This window comes from Pteropus alecto, unplaced genomic scaffold, assembly GCF_000325575.1.
Source record: "Pteropus alecto unplaced genomic scaffold, ASM32557v1 scaffold164, whole genome shotgun sequence".
NCBI lineage: Eukaryota > Metazoa > Chordata > Mammalia > Chiroptera > Pteropodidae > Pteropus > Pteropus alecto.
The window spans coordinates 4,459,565-4,474,897 of NW_006439568.1; the positions used below are offsets into that span (position 1 = coordinate 4,459,565).

The following is a 15,333-nucleotide window of genomic DNA, read 5'->3' on the forward strand; positions in this document are numbered from 1 at the left end:
ACCCACAGCGCTAAGTCCAGTCCCAGAGCCATCATTGCTCACCTGAGCTACCACAATCATTTCATCACTGGTCTCTCTGCTTCATCTTTACCTCCTGAATCTCTTCTCGACACGGTAGCCTGTCAGCGACACCCTGAAATAGACCACAAGCACCTCCAGCCCCCGCATCTTCATTCTTCATTGCTACTCCTTCCTCGCCTCTGACAAGCCTCCTGATGGACTCGCTGCCCCTCTGATCCTGCCAGAGGAATCTTTAAAACACAAACCTGATCGTGTTACTCTCCTGCTTAACATGATTTTGCAGCTTCTCAGAGACCTTTGCATAAAGCCCCCGACCTTTCATCCAGCCTGTAGGGCCTTCTAAGTCCAGCAGCTGCCTATCTTTCTGGCTTCGTCTTTTGCCACGCCTCTCCTCCCTTCCCACAGCTGTCTCTGTTCCACCCATCCTTTATTATTCCCTCCTCTCTCTCATCTCAGGGCCTTTGTACTTGCAATCGCCCCTGCCTAATACACACCTCTCCCACCTCTTCGCCCGATGTAATTTCACCTTATACCTTACACACCAGATTAAAAGTCGCGGTATCAAGGAGGCCTTCCACGCGCCCGCCACCCCAGCCTGGGGCAGCTCTCCCATTAAATAACCCCACTGTCACCTACACTGCCTGTTTTTCTTCCTTCGAGACCCTCATTCCATTTGTAATGACTTGATCACCGTCTACCCCTCTCAACTCTTATTCTGTTCTCTGCATTCCCAGGGCTGAACTCAGTGTCTGCCATACATATATAGGTCCTCCATAAATATGTGAGGACAGATGAAAGAACTAGTAAAGGAGTATAGAGACTGGATCTACACTGTCTCTGGGCTCTCCGTCTCAAACTCGGAGGGTAGTGTGTGTAGGCACTAACTTAACCCCCTAAGATCCCATTCTGCCCTTCTCTCTTTCCTTCTGCTTTCCCGCCCTGCACTGAGTGTGGGGTGTCTGGGTGGGGGAAGAAGCATGGCCTACCGGGGTCAAGCCTGGAGGATGAAGGGCTTTGTCTAGAAGACTGTATTTGCCCGGCATTAAAAGTGGGATCTTGCTGTCTGTCAACTCCTTTTGTGGCCTCCAACAATCCTTCTGCCAGAGACTTGTTGATGACTTGACTTTCTTTTCCCTTCGTCTCAGTCCAATATTTAATAAGCTGCCAGAATCTGTGGCTACTCAGAGCTTATTCAAGCCTCCCCAGGGCACAGAACTGTGTAAATTACCTGTGGATTCATTAAAAAATAAAAAATAGAAAAATGGCACCAGGGCCAAACACATTCCTCTGTGGCAGGTACATTCATACACCTGGGCATCCCACCGGCCAACTCCATACCTGAACTAAATTGCAAAATGACCTTCAGGACACAAGGGAGCCTTTCCGATCTGCTGAGGATAATCTCAGTCCAAAAAGAAAGAGAGAAGGTTTTGGCACCAGGCTTCCTTGCTCTCGCTGGCTGAGTAGAGAGTCACAATCCAGAGCTGAGGTCAAAATATATTTAGCTAGGAGCAGTCAAGCTGAAACATTTTAAGTTAAAAAAATGTCAACTGTCACGGTTTGAAACTCACTCAGCTGGAGCTGCCTTACACCCAAAGGTGGAGTTGGGGCCTGGCATCCCCTCCTTCCCTCGGCCGAGCCCAGGCCCACCCTGTCCCTCCTGGTTGAGATGGACTCCACCAAGAGCGTCCCAGCCACTCCAGCGTGAGCTCGGAGCACAGCAAGCATCTGGCTTGAGGGGCGCCCCACGCTCACCTAATGCGGGCATCACGCACACCCCCATGCAGGTGGAGAGCTTTCTACAGCCAAACCTGCCAGCAGGGGGCAGCTGGAGGGTCCCAATCAGGCCTGGGGCTCAGACCCCCACTCTCCTGCCCTTAGCATTGCAGACACCTGTGAAGACCAGCCGTGGAGAGCCTCCAAGCCCACTGGTGAAACAGCTGAGTGAAGTATTTGAGATCGAAGCCCCCAGATCAAACCTCCCCCCAGAGCCTGTTCTGCCCCTAGAGGCCCTTTGTCTTCTGAATTGGACTTGCCTCTGGGCACCCAGTTTTCCCTGGAGGACCAGATGCCACCTTGGAGTCAGATCGAGCAGGTGTTTTCTAAAGAGGAAACAGGACAGCCAGGGCTCAGACGAGTCCCTGAGAGACCCCGAGACGTCTAGGTCTTCAGGTTCTAAGCGCAACAGATGGAAACTGAACGGCGAGGTCCCAGGGAGACCTCCTCCCACCATCCTGCAGGATGGCGACTTCCCCAGGACGCCGACATCACGCCAGAGTAAGCGACCTTCTCCCCCGAGTGAAACTGTTGGGGAACTAAAGGCAGGGGCCATTCTGGGAACTGGATGACTGCATGGGAGCTAGGTCGGGACCGTGACAAAGAAAACCAGCGCTCGGCCTTGGTAGAGAACGAGGTCGTCGTGGCCCAGCCCTGGGTTCACCAGGGGGCTAGTGATAGTCCGTGACCTCTCACCCTTCTTTCCCCAGGAGACTGGAAAGGCTCTTTTTTTTTTTTTTTTTTTTTTTTTTTTTTTTGACTACCCCTAAACTACCAGCTGTGGAACTGAGAGCTTTCTTGGGCTCTCTTTGTGTCTTCTGTGTTTCTTATATATTAAAGGAAGTGCTTCTTTTTTCAATGTCAAAAAGAAATGTTTTTAAATTGTCAACCCGCCTGACTCATCACCTGAACAGACAATAAGGGAAGAGGGAAAAATGAAGCAGAGCAGAGCTCAGCAAGGAAACAATCACGAAAATATCAAACGCCTTGTCCCAACACACACCCGTGAGCAGGACAGGAGCCCGAGCAGAGCAGATAGCGACAGAGGGAAGAAACCGCAGCGGGGGAGGAGGAAGTGGGGCGCCGGAAACCTCGCCCACCCCAGACGTGACTCCCCGCAGGCGTTTTAGAAGAAGTCCTGCTGTGCTGAGGCCACCATCAGGCCCTTCACCGGGATGTGGCTGTCCCCTGGCAGAGCGGCATGGCCCCAGCAGCACAGAGCTGCAGGCATCCTGGCCTCACCTGTTCAGAACCTTCCTGACTCTCCCCCTGGAATCAGCAGTGGCTCCGAAGGTGAATCCCCACCCCCCTCGGAGGCTCCAGCCTCCCCTCCAGGTGGTCTCCTCTTCACGATCCACTTCAGCCTCTTCTGCATCCACTCTCTCTGGTGAAACACAGAAAGTCCCCAGTATCCTCATCTTAAAACCAAAGTCCAAACACTGGCTGAATTTACCTTTGCCACCTGCGACAAAAAACTGTAACATCCCATAGGACAAGGACTGAGACTGGTTTTACTCAGACACGTTGACTTTCTTAGGATGGCTGACGGCCCCCTACCCCACTCCAGCATGCCCTGCGTGCCTGTGCCTCCGTGCCTTTGCATATGCTATTCCCTCTGCTATGATGCCTTTCCCCGTCCTGCCCACTGAGCTCTTCCTCAGCCTTCTCCAACCTCTCTCCCCTCCTTGCCTTTACTCCAGCTCCTTTCGCATTGTGGCGCCATAGAGATTTGTTGAATGGCACTGGAAGGGGAGCTCTTCAGGGGGCCAAAGACGGGGTCTGGTGCTCTATGAACCCCTAGGCCAAGTTCAGTCAGTGAACGGGTCCTAAACACCACTGGAATGTCTGGGCTGCTCTGAGCGAAAACAATGGCTTAATCGTCAGACACACTGGAGTTTAAATCAGGTGGGAACAGACGGTAGCTAACCCTTAAAGATTACTATTGCAGATCGGACAACAATGAAAAATATGGACTAACATGAAGTAGGGTAGGAAAGAAAATTACGTTCATTTCCGCCCTGGGAACCCTATTTGAGATGAGCCGGAGGTGCACCGCCGATGGCCTTCCAATGATGACCTGGGTCCCCGGAACTCTGCCAGCGCTGTCTTCTTGGATCGGTTTTCAGAAACCTCCCTTCTTCCAAGGCATTAAAGCTTTTCTTAGCCTCCGGGCCCCCGATGGCGTCCCCGTCCCCACACTTGGCGATTAGTGGAAGCGGCATTTTGTACCACACAGAAAACACATCCGGGAGCAGAAGAGACCCGGGCCCGAATTCAGGTTCTGCGACTCCTGGCGGTGTAACTCCTGACAAGTTACGTCACCTCTCTGAGCCTCGGTTTCCACATCCGGAAAATGGGGAAATTTTTAACGGCCCGAGGGATTGATTCGAGAAGGACTAGAAAGATGGTGGATTTTAATGGACTCAGTACAGTGTCTGAAGTCAAGTGGGCCACGGATGTGGCCCAGCGCCTTCCCCTTCACCCCCCTCCATTCAGTCCTTCTCCCTGTCTTCACTGCTGGCTCTGTCTGCATATCCTCAGGGGAAAACCTCCCTAAATACTCACTTTTCCTGGGGATGGTGACTGACCCAGATGACCCGGAAGGGAAAACCTCCCTGAATAGCCATTTTTCCCAGGAATGGCGACTGACCCAGACGACCCAGAACAGCCCTCCCAATCCAGCAGCCATGGCTTTTCGCCCTTGAGGACCCCGTTTCCCACAGCTTGCTAACTGGTCCACCTCTGCTAGCACTGCTTTCTTCACTCACTCTTCATTCATTCATTCACTCACTCATTCATTCACTCACTGTTATCTATTCATTCAACAAATATTGACCACAAACCCTAGTGGTAAATGTGGGAGTCATGGAGTGGATGGGGAGGCGAATGAGGCGCCTGCTGTCACATACCGCACAGACAACCGGAGTCTTCCCATCTTGATGTGTTCAAACTGGGAGAAATGATGGTAAACAAAGTAGCAAGACTGGCAGGACTCAGGACTCAGCTCAGGTGCTTAGATACTGCACTGGTGTTCATGGCTACCATAACAAACTGCCACAAACTCGGTGGCTTAAAACAACAAAAATTTGTTCTCTCACACTTCAGGAGGCTGGAAGTCCAACATCAAGGTGTCCAACATCAAGGCAGGGCCGCGCTCCCTCCGAAGGCTCTAAGAGAGGATCCTTCCTTATCTCTTCCAGCTCCTGGTGGCTGGAAAACTTTGCCATCCTTGGCTTATCACTGCATCACTCCAATCTTTGCCACCAGCACCACATGGCCTTCTTCCCTGCATGCTCTTTTCTGTCTTTCATTGGATTTCGGGCCCATTCTAATCCAGTATGATCTCATCGTGATCCCTACCTTATCACATTCGCGAAGACCTTATTTCCAAATATAGGCATATTCCGAGGTTCTGGGTGGATGTGAATTTGGGGAGAGGTGCTACTCAGCCCACTAAGCACACCCTCTCCCCCAGGAAGGCACCCGTGATGCACCCCCAGTCCCAGTCTGCCTTGGGCTGGGCCACCATGGCACTGACTCATCCCCGGCTCCCCCTAGTCATCAGGGGCATCTCGTGGGCAGTCCCCACGTCTTTCACCGCTGCAGCACGGCGCCCGGCCCTGAGAAGACACTCGGTAAATGTACCACTTCACGGGGACGAGCGACTTTTAATGGATTCCAAGGCCGATGTATTCAAGACGCAGCTTCTGAGCTGCTTCCCAAAAGTCCAAGATAAGCTACGTCTGCCAAATGCGAATCAAGAAAGAACTAGGGTCCACGAGATGAACCCCAGGTCAGGCATAAGAATTATCTGAGAACTAATCTGTTAGCACAGCGTCACCCACAGGGTCCTGTCCTCAGTGTTGACAGCATAAGCCTTTGGGGTGACATCACGAGAGGCTGTCCCTTAAAGCAGAAGCCGATGCTGAGGGTGCCGGAGGAGGGGGTCTGGTTTCTGAAATGTCAGCTCTCACGCAATCTTATAGGAATTCTAGGCTCCTGTTCAAACGCCACGTCATTCCCTTCTTGTGGGGAATTTGGTTTTTGTTTCTCTAAAGATATCCACAAGTCTCTTTTCTTCTTCATTTCACTTGTCTGATTTAATTAGAATTCCAGGGCCTGCAATCCAGAATTCCCTAGCAATGCTCCCATTACAAGCCAATGGTCCAGAAAATAGTGCTTTGAGAACAGAGATTCAAAAATCCGAGGTGTTTGAAAGTTAGGAAGACGCAAGCACAAAATTATGTCCTACTCGAAATCAGAGGCCGTCTTTGCAGTTTCCCCAGAAGACCCGTCAGGTCAGCGTTACCCACATTCAGAGACAAGAGGCCACCTCAGGGCGGCTGCAAAATCAAAACCTTCTGCAAGGGGCTGGAAGGGAAGTGATGTAGAGACATCTGTACTGAAGACAAGACCAAGGAGGGAAAAAAAATTGAATTCGTTAGCAGAGCGTCTGAGACACTTATCTTTTGCGGAGTGTTTGAGAAGAAAACAGAATTAAATCCCACTTTGCGTACAGATTTATTTGGCTTACTTATCTGAAGAGCAAAACAGAGAATGCTAGTGTGTTTGAGGGAGTCCAGATAATTCTCCCTTCGAGACAGAGATCCCCATATCTATAGGTGTAACAATCAGCCCTCAAAAATGGTGAAATAACAAGTCAATGAGTGATAACGGTTAATATTTATTGCCCATTTACTAAGCACTGTATGTACATTACCTAGCTCAGTTATCACAAGAAACTTCTGGAACCTTCTCAGCACCCGTCTTGACCACCCTATCTAAAGCAGCCTCCACTCCACCTACTACACCATTCGCCCTCACCCCTCGTTTCTTCTCTTTATAACTTTTATAATTGTTTATTGGTTCTCTTGAGTTTATTTAGTTGGTGCCCCCATGGAAATGGAAGTTCCATGAGGAAGGAGAACACAGCTGCCTTGTTCACATTTTTTCCTGATTCCTGACACAGAGAAGGCATTCGACAAAGATTTGTCGAATGAATCAATGACTCAATGAATGAGTGACTCAATGAGTGAATGAATGGCAATCTGGGCATTCAGGATGCAGCACAAAGGAGTGCGAAGGTAAGTTTTTAGAATGGCGCGGGCAGGTGCGATGTGAGGAAAGGGTTAACGGGCCGTGGGAAAGGCATGGTGGTCTTAATCCAGGTGAGTGCTGCCAGATCACTCTGCAGGCAGCCAGTGGAAGGACGGAGAAGTCTGGAGAGCTCCAATGAGACACTGTTCCCATCCCCAAGAGGAATGATGAGCTATAGCCACTAATGTGACAGTGAAGAGTAAAGGGGAGCGGGGAGAGTACACGGCACGAGGTGGCAGAATCCACAGGGAACTGGTCACTAGTTGGACATCGAAAGGGGAAAGGGTATAGAGGGAGAAAGCCTGGCTGACTCACAGGATGCCTGTGCCATCAGCAGGGAAGCACAAATCGAAAGGAAAAGAAGTTTGCCACAGGCACCAGTCCGGAGGTGAAAGCTTCAAGACAGGTGGGGAGTCCTCCCAAGTCCAGCTGGAGTGCTCCTTGCCCAGGGGCTCTGTACAAGGCCTATGGATCTGCAACCTATAGTCTGTCTCCCCGACTAGATCTTAGGGGCCCATCTTTCAGAACCCCTTTTAAAAATCCCTAGCCACCACTGAAAACACCTCTAACAGTGGTTTGAGTGGTGACCTTTGGCATCTGCAGAGGAGCCTGTAAGGCAGTGTCTAAGTGAATGAGAACGCAGTCTAAGCCAATGTGCCTGGCTCTGCTCTTCACTGGCTGTGTGGCCCTGGGAGAACTAACCAACCCCTCTGTTCCTCAGTTTCCTCATCTCTAAAATGGGAGTTATAATACCTGCCTCCTCATAGAGATTTTGAGAAGATTAACTGAATTAATATATATTAGTGCTATCTGTGAGTTATCGCTGTTACCATCACTGTTATTGAATACAGTACACTGCAAAGAGCCAGTTGCTGGCTGTGTGGCCTTGGGAAGGTCTCTTAACCTCTCTGAGTATCAGCGTCTTCTTTGGTAAAACGGAGATGATGATGATATCACTCTGTAGTAGGATGAATCATAGCCACCCAAAAGATACAGCCTTATTTGGGAAAAGCGTCTTTGCAAATGTAGCTATGTAAAGGACCTCAGGATGAGGTAATCTTGGATGATCTGAGTCAACCCTAAATCCAATGACAAGAGAAGAGCTGAGGGGGTGTCGAGAAACAGGGTGGAAAGCCACTGTGAAGATGGTGGCAGACTGGGATTATACAGCCCACGAGCCAATGAATGGCTGAAGCTGTCAGAAACTGAAAGAGGCAAGGAAGAGTTCTTGCCTAGGGCCCAGAGGGAGGGCAGCCCTGCCGACACCTTGATTTTGTATTTTTGGTCTCCAGAACTGTGTGAGAATAAATTTCTGTTGTTTTAGGCCACAAAGTTTATGGTAATTTGTTGCAGCAGCCCCAGGAAACGAAAACACTCCCTCGTAGGATTGCAGCGAGGATTGAAAGAGGTGAGGCCCATAAAGAGCCAGCATTCCACAGTTTATACCAATTTTTGTTATAAGTTACTTCCTTTATCTGAACCTTGATCACCCCACCCAGAAGGTAAGAAAGTTAGATGGGATAAAGGTGTCCAAGTTTTTGCTACCTTGTGCCAGCTTCTTCACCATTCGACTTCCTCACAAGGTGGGTTGGGACCATGTTACTTCCTCCTCTCCCCTCCCCTCCCTCCTGTCCCTCACTCCAGAGATCCATGATGGAGAATGTCCCAAATTTTATAGGTCTTCACGTCCCTGCGTCCATCAGGGAGGATGGTGGGCACTTTCTCGTCCTTGTCCCCATCTTCTCACTGGAGGTGACGATGAGACCATAGAATCCTGAGCAGCCACCTTCCAGATCTTCCGACATGAAAGAAGAACGTAGGCAAGTCACCCAACCCCACTAGGACACGATTGCCCATATTATATTTTAAGGATTATGATGTTTCCCTCTTTTTCGGGGCTTGATGAAGAAGCAGCACTGAAGACAGCCACATAAATGTCTAAAACAAAACTATGAATGGTGTGAGTAATAACAGATGGAAAAGCAAAATGTACAATGACATTTAAATTTTGAATTTACAGTGACATTGTAAATGACAGTAATAGTAGAAAGGATGGGAGGGAAGGGACGATGATGCTTCACAGGTATATTGGATGGGGATACAGTGATCTTTTACCACTCCATAGAAAGAAGGCCCCTAACTACTCTCCTTGGCTCCTTTCTCCTCAATTCTAACTCACTCTGCCTCTGCCACCGGAAGTTGGGACTGGAGAAGCAACCCCAGCAGAAGTGGAAAAGCAATAGATCCACTTCTCTTTCTAAAAGATTAAAATCTGGCTAGATCTCTTTCTTGCTTAAATCCCTTTGATGGCTTCTCACCTAGAAAAATTCAGGCTTCACTTCCATATGTGTGCAAGAACGAACAGCCTCCACTCGATGAGCGGACCTATGCAATGGTAGTGGACGGCCCACCCAACAGGCACTCAGTGAATGCCATTTCCTTGCTGACTCACACTGTTTTCTTCAGCTATCCAAAAAGAGAACTCTCATTTACCAATTAACAGACAACGCTTAACTATTGACCACAGCTGTAGATGCAGAGAAGCAGAAACTAAGTAGATCTCAGACACTTGGCCACTAACTCCTCATCCTGTGAGGACACAGTGACCTGTCTTTCATGCCAAAAGCACAGAACACTTTTCCTTTAAAGGCTCAGCCCCAGTGAATGTGGTTGGGGCCTTAGTTTGTCACAAAGTTTTCAAGGAAATATTTTTGCCCTCAAAATTGCCTCCTTTTCATCTAGAATTATGATTTATTTCATTATTCAGTGACTGAAAATTCTTGAAATTTTGTGGTTAGAGCAAAAATGTGTCACACACAATTCTGTATGTCCACACAATGGGGCTGAGACAATCTGACAATGGAAATCATCATTTCTTCTCCCAGAGTTTAATGGCCTTCTGACCTCTTTTTTGTTTGTTTGTTTTTTACTTATAATATTTTATCCCCTTAATCAAAAACATTGCTTTGAAAAAACATAATTCGATGTAAAGCTCTTTAAATAAAGATAAAGCTCGAAACACTGCACTTTCTTAGACTAGTTTCAAGACTCAAATTCTCAAATGCAAATGTGACATTTCCGAGTCATGGAGCTAAAAGGAGGCCTGAGAGACTAGTCGGTCCCGCCCAGAGAGGCAACATGGAGAAATGAAAAAGAGCAGTGGGCCTCGCAAAAAGCATCCAAGGACCCAGATTTGAGATTCGGCTCTCCCTGTACTAGGCATGAGACCTTGGGCAGGTCAGCAAGCAACAGTGTCCCTACCTACAAAATGGATGGACATCACGTGCCCAACACTCTCGAGAAAATTGCGACAGTGAGTTAGAAAACAGACAATGCTCTGTGACGGCCAAGGATAAATATTCTCCCACAAGCCTCACTCCATCTCTCAGGCCTCAAGACTCATTTGTCATGCAGAAGCAAGAGAAAAGGGATGATTAGAGAAAACCACTGAACACGCATGTGTCACCAGCATCCAGATCAAGAAACAGGACATTATAGCATCCCAGAAGGCCCCTTCACACGTCTTTCCAGTCCTTAGACTCTCCAGAGAAAACCACTGTCCTGACTTCCAAAACCTCAGGTTAATTGTACCTGTTTGTAAAGTTCTATAAAGGGATTTGGGTAGTCTAAACTCTTGGGCATGACTTCTTTTGTGCCACGTTAAATTTGTGAAATTCATCCATGCTGTTATTTGTAGCTATATTTTGTTCGTTCTTGTTGCTTTTAGTATTCAACTATACGGCTATACCACCATTCAAGTATCTGTTTTATTCTTGATGTTCATTTATGTAGCTTCCCATTTGGGTTATTATGAACATTCTTACGCATCTCCTGATGAGTATATGACTGGGAATGAAGTTGCTGGGTCACGGGATGTGCATATGTTCAGCTGTACAGAGGTGGCCAATCAGTTTTTCTAAACTTGTCACACCAGTCTCTGTTTCCTCGTGCCATGTATGAGAGTCTCAGCTGTTCTACATCTCGACAGCACTTGATACCATCTGTGTTTTTCATTTTAGCCATTGCGATGGATGGGACACGGTATCACACTGCGGAATATTTTTAAAGTGCAAAGCAAATTATTTTATTCTACCACTGGTTTTCCTTTGTGCTCAGAATAACACCCAAGTCTCTGATCTGACCCACGAGGCCCTGGTCACCCTCTCGTTTTCTCTCTGACCACCTACTCTATTCGCCAGGCCTCAGCGCCACCATCTTTCTGGTCTTCAAATGTGCCAACTCAGGATCTTCACATTCGCTGTTCACTCTGCCTAAAATGTTCTTCCTCAGACACTTCCAGAACTAATTCCTTCTGATTCATTCATACATTCAACAAATGTTATTGAAAAACTATCAGGTTTCTTCTCAAATGTCACCTCCCTCCAAGGATCTTTCCCTGACCTCACGTGGGGTCATTTCTAGTTTAGTCCTGGTTACTTCACCACCCTCACATTTACTCTCTAGCCCCTTATCTTGCTTTATTTTCCTTGGAGCACTTATCACTACCTCCCACGTTCTCTTTTAAGATTCGTATGTTTTCTGCCTTATCACAGTCGAACATAAAGTAAGAGCAAAGAGTGTACCTTCAATGCCTAGAAAGCACCCACAGTAAGTATTCAGTAAATATTTGTTGAATGAAAGAAGGGTGAAAGGGAAGGGATTCAGAGATAGCCTTCCCCAAAATAATTGTAGAATATTAAAGCTAATGGAGGCCCCTCCTTTTATCCCCACTCGGTTAATAAAGATGAGGCTCAGAAAGATAAAGTGAATTGGCCAGCTTCATGGTCAGCAGCAGTGATGGGGTTTGAACCCAAGTTCATGATTTCTAGTTCTAGTACACTACTCTGTGTACAAAGTCTTATTCCATTTGAATGAGTCTCCGACTATTGAATGTTGGACAGTAGGAACTGATTCAGCTTGGAGAAGTCCCCCCTCATACTAGGAAGGCAGACAATGCATAAAGAGGATATGGCATGGGGTCATTTCTGGTTCCCCCAACTCATCTCTGATTTGGTTCAAAGACGGTAAATATAGACAGGGGTGGCTCTCATTCCATCTCCCATTCCCTGAAGAAAGGAAGAGAAGCATCTTGGCAGGAGCCACTTCCCTGGTCTCCAAGGGCCTGAGATCTACCAGGAGATCATGCTCTACCAGGTGAGGGCCCTGTCTCACATGCTTAGTTTGGGTGAGAATCAGGTTGTATCGCAACGCGAGCCTCAGGCCAGTTGCATAATTGGATGTGTAATCAGCACCTTCTAGAACCTCAGCCAAAAGCACTCCTGACACCACTTCGATCTTGCTGAATCACCTCCAAACCCCATGACTGGATGATTCACTGGTCTCCTCTAGGGTCATGACTATCAGGTGTTGACCCAGAAGTGAGAACTAAATCCATAAGGGGAGAGATCTGCTAGTTGGAACTCTGGCTTTTCCAGTGCTTCAATAAAAAGCCATGTTGGTCTCTTCCTCATCAATCTAAAGAAATGGAAAATGATAACCAGAGATCAACTAGAAAACTTAGGGAGCTAGTGTTTGGGAAGATATTAACCTGGAAAGAAAGAAACCATACAAATCCACAATCTCCTGTCTCAATTCCGAAAATCCGAAAAGCTCTGAAAACCAAGGTTTTTGCTTAATTCTTTTTGTATATTTACAGCAAATTCATTGGGCAGCAAATCTTGACAGCAAAAATGGACATGAGATTACTTTTAGTCTTCATTTATCCTACTTAAACGGGTGCATATGCATACGTTTTGATGCAGGAATATTACCCTTTGATAATGAGGTGCTGAGTCAGGTCCCGATGGGGTGTTTCAGAATACACAGTACAGTGTGAATTTTTATTACTTTCATAAAAGTTGAAAACTCTTAATACCAAAACATATCTTGCTCCTAAGATTTTAGATAAAATTGGTAGACCCGTAATTTCTCACTTACCTTATTTGTTCTGTGCAAAAGCTAGAGAAGGCAGTATCGTCTCTGTTTAACAAATGAATAAACTGAGGCTCAGAGAAGTTAAATGACCTGTTACCTATTGTTGCAGAACAAGTTACTCCAAAACTTATGGCCTAAAAAAATAAACAAACATTCATGATTTCACACAGTTTCTGCGGTCAGGGATTTGACAGTGGCTCAGCTGCTAACAGTCTCTCATGAGGTTACAGTCAAGGGGTCATCCAGGTATGCAGCATGTTTTATCTGAAAGTTTGCCTGAGGTTGAAGAACACACTTCTAAGACGGTTCACTCCCATCGCTGTTAGCAGTTCTGGGTCACACGGACCTTTTTACAGAGCTACCTCCGTGCCCTCCCAACATAGCGACACCATAGCAAATAATCCAAAAGGGAGCAAGACGGAAGCCACAATATCTTTTACGGCCTACATTCAGAAGTCACATTCCATCATTTCCACAATATTCTACTGGTTACACAGGCCAGCCTCTCCACAGAAAGAGGGAACCACGCAAGGACGTGAATATCAGGAAGCAGGTATCGGTGGGGGCCATCTTGGAAGGCTGGCTATCATGACTGGATAAAATCATTTTGTTTACACTTTACAGTGAACATCTGAGCAATTGGTCCAAGGCTCAGCTGGTCAGATGCAGAACAGGACTTAAAGCCAGGCTGATCAACTCCAGAACCCATACTTTTAACTGTGACATAATACCACCTCCTTGATTTACTTGACCATCCTCATAACGTATTGACTGCAAGATATGTATACAACTTTCCTTTCAATGGCTACCCTCCTCCATATGCCAGGCTGAGCCCCCAGTGGCCAAATCCCTACTATGTTCCCATTCCTGTGCCCATGACTGATTGATATGGGGGTCAACAACTGACCCAAGCAGGGTTCACTAGAAAGTCTTCAAAGGTTCCGCCTCTGATTCCTTTCCTCCCTCTGCACATGCTGCTCCTCACATCAAGAGGTGAAGTCTATTCCACCTATGCTTGAATCTGGGTTGGTCTTGGTGAATTTATTGACCAGCGGTATACAGCAGAAGTGATGCTGTAGGACTTCTGAGGCTAAGTCAGAAGCTTTGCAACTTCCTACTTGGTCCCTCAGAGCATTTGCTTTTGGAACCCAGCTGCAGTGCTGTGAAGACACCAAGCAGCCCTGTGGAGAGGCCCATAAGAAGAGGAACTGAGGTCTTCCCATTGATGGTCTGGCTGAGCTCCCAGCTGACAACCAGGGACAGCCTGCTAGTCATGTGAATGTGCCATTTTGGAATGTCCCATTTCTTCAGTCCCATTTCAGCAGCACGAGCTAATGCTGCATGAGCTACCCAGCTGAGCCCTGCCCAAAGTCCTGACTCATAAATCATGAGATAAAATAAAACCATTGTTTTAAGTCACTAAGTTTTGAGGTAACACATTATTTGCAACAGATAATTGGAACACGAACCCAATCACAGTCTTTCTCAAGAATGTGAAATTTAAGTTGGAGATAAAGAGATATTGGGAATTTTAGGAGCTGAGTCTCATTAAAAGCAACTCTTGGTATATATTAGAATCACAGGAAAAACGGTGTAAAATGTAAAGTTCTAGCCTACCACCCCACCCCCAAATTTCTAATCATCAGAAATATTTTAGGCAAACATTTTAAGGAAGCATCCCAGGTGATTCTAATGTCATGGACTAAAACGAAGATTTGGATACACAATTAAGAGAACAAACGCATACATGCACTTAGACTTTCCCTCACTCTGTTACCCCAAATTGTCCTTGCCTCGAGCCCCTACCAATCCAGCGTGAGCCATTTCTAGCCTAAAATCTGGTTGAAACTCAGGGTTAAGAAAAACTTATGTCAATAAAAAAACTCAGCAGAGGAGGTGGTGGTGCTTGAATCCTCATCAACTCATAGTTCACGCCAAATTGAACTTGAAGACTTAACCACCTTCCTAATTTTAGAATCCTGAAATATCTAGGATTGCAAGATTAGAGATCTCTTTAAACTATAACATGCAATGTGTTTTAATTCTTGTTATACTTTTTTTTCCCTCCAAAAAGCAAATCTTCTCAGCCACCTTGGAGATTCTTCTGGATTATATCACAGACAACAGGATGCCCTCACTCAGACAGGCCGGCTATGACTGCCATTATCTTCAGACAGAATTTCAAAGGGCTGGTCAGTGTGTGTGAGCTCTGGCTGAGGCGACTGCCTTGGGGAAGGTTTTCTTTGAGGAGTTCAGATAGGAAAGCTGATTTACAGGCATTAGACTCCCACAGTCCTGCTTTAGTTAGACATGAATTGGGTCAAGGTCTGCATGTTCTTTCCTGCTTGGAGATTTATTTGGGAACAAGAAAAAGAGGAAAAAAAAAGTCTCTGTAAGTTAAGTTGATGGACTACTCACCTCTTCCCATGACCAGTCTGAAGAAGCAAATACTATGTAAGTGGGCATTCGATGGGGCTCAAAGTGGACTTTTCGAATATGGGGTCG

General features: G+C 46.9%; 1 pseudogene; it reads left to right on the forward strand.

Moving 5' to 3' along the window:
* The first annotated feature begins 1,690 nt into the window (after positions 1 to 1,690).
* Positions 1,691 to 2,485, forward strand: LOC102888916 (annotated as a pseudogene).
* Positions 2,486 to 15,333: the final 12,848 nt, after the last annotated feature.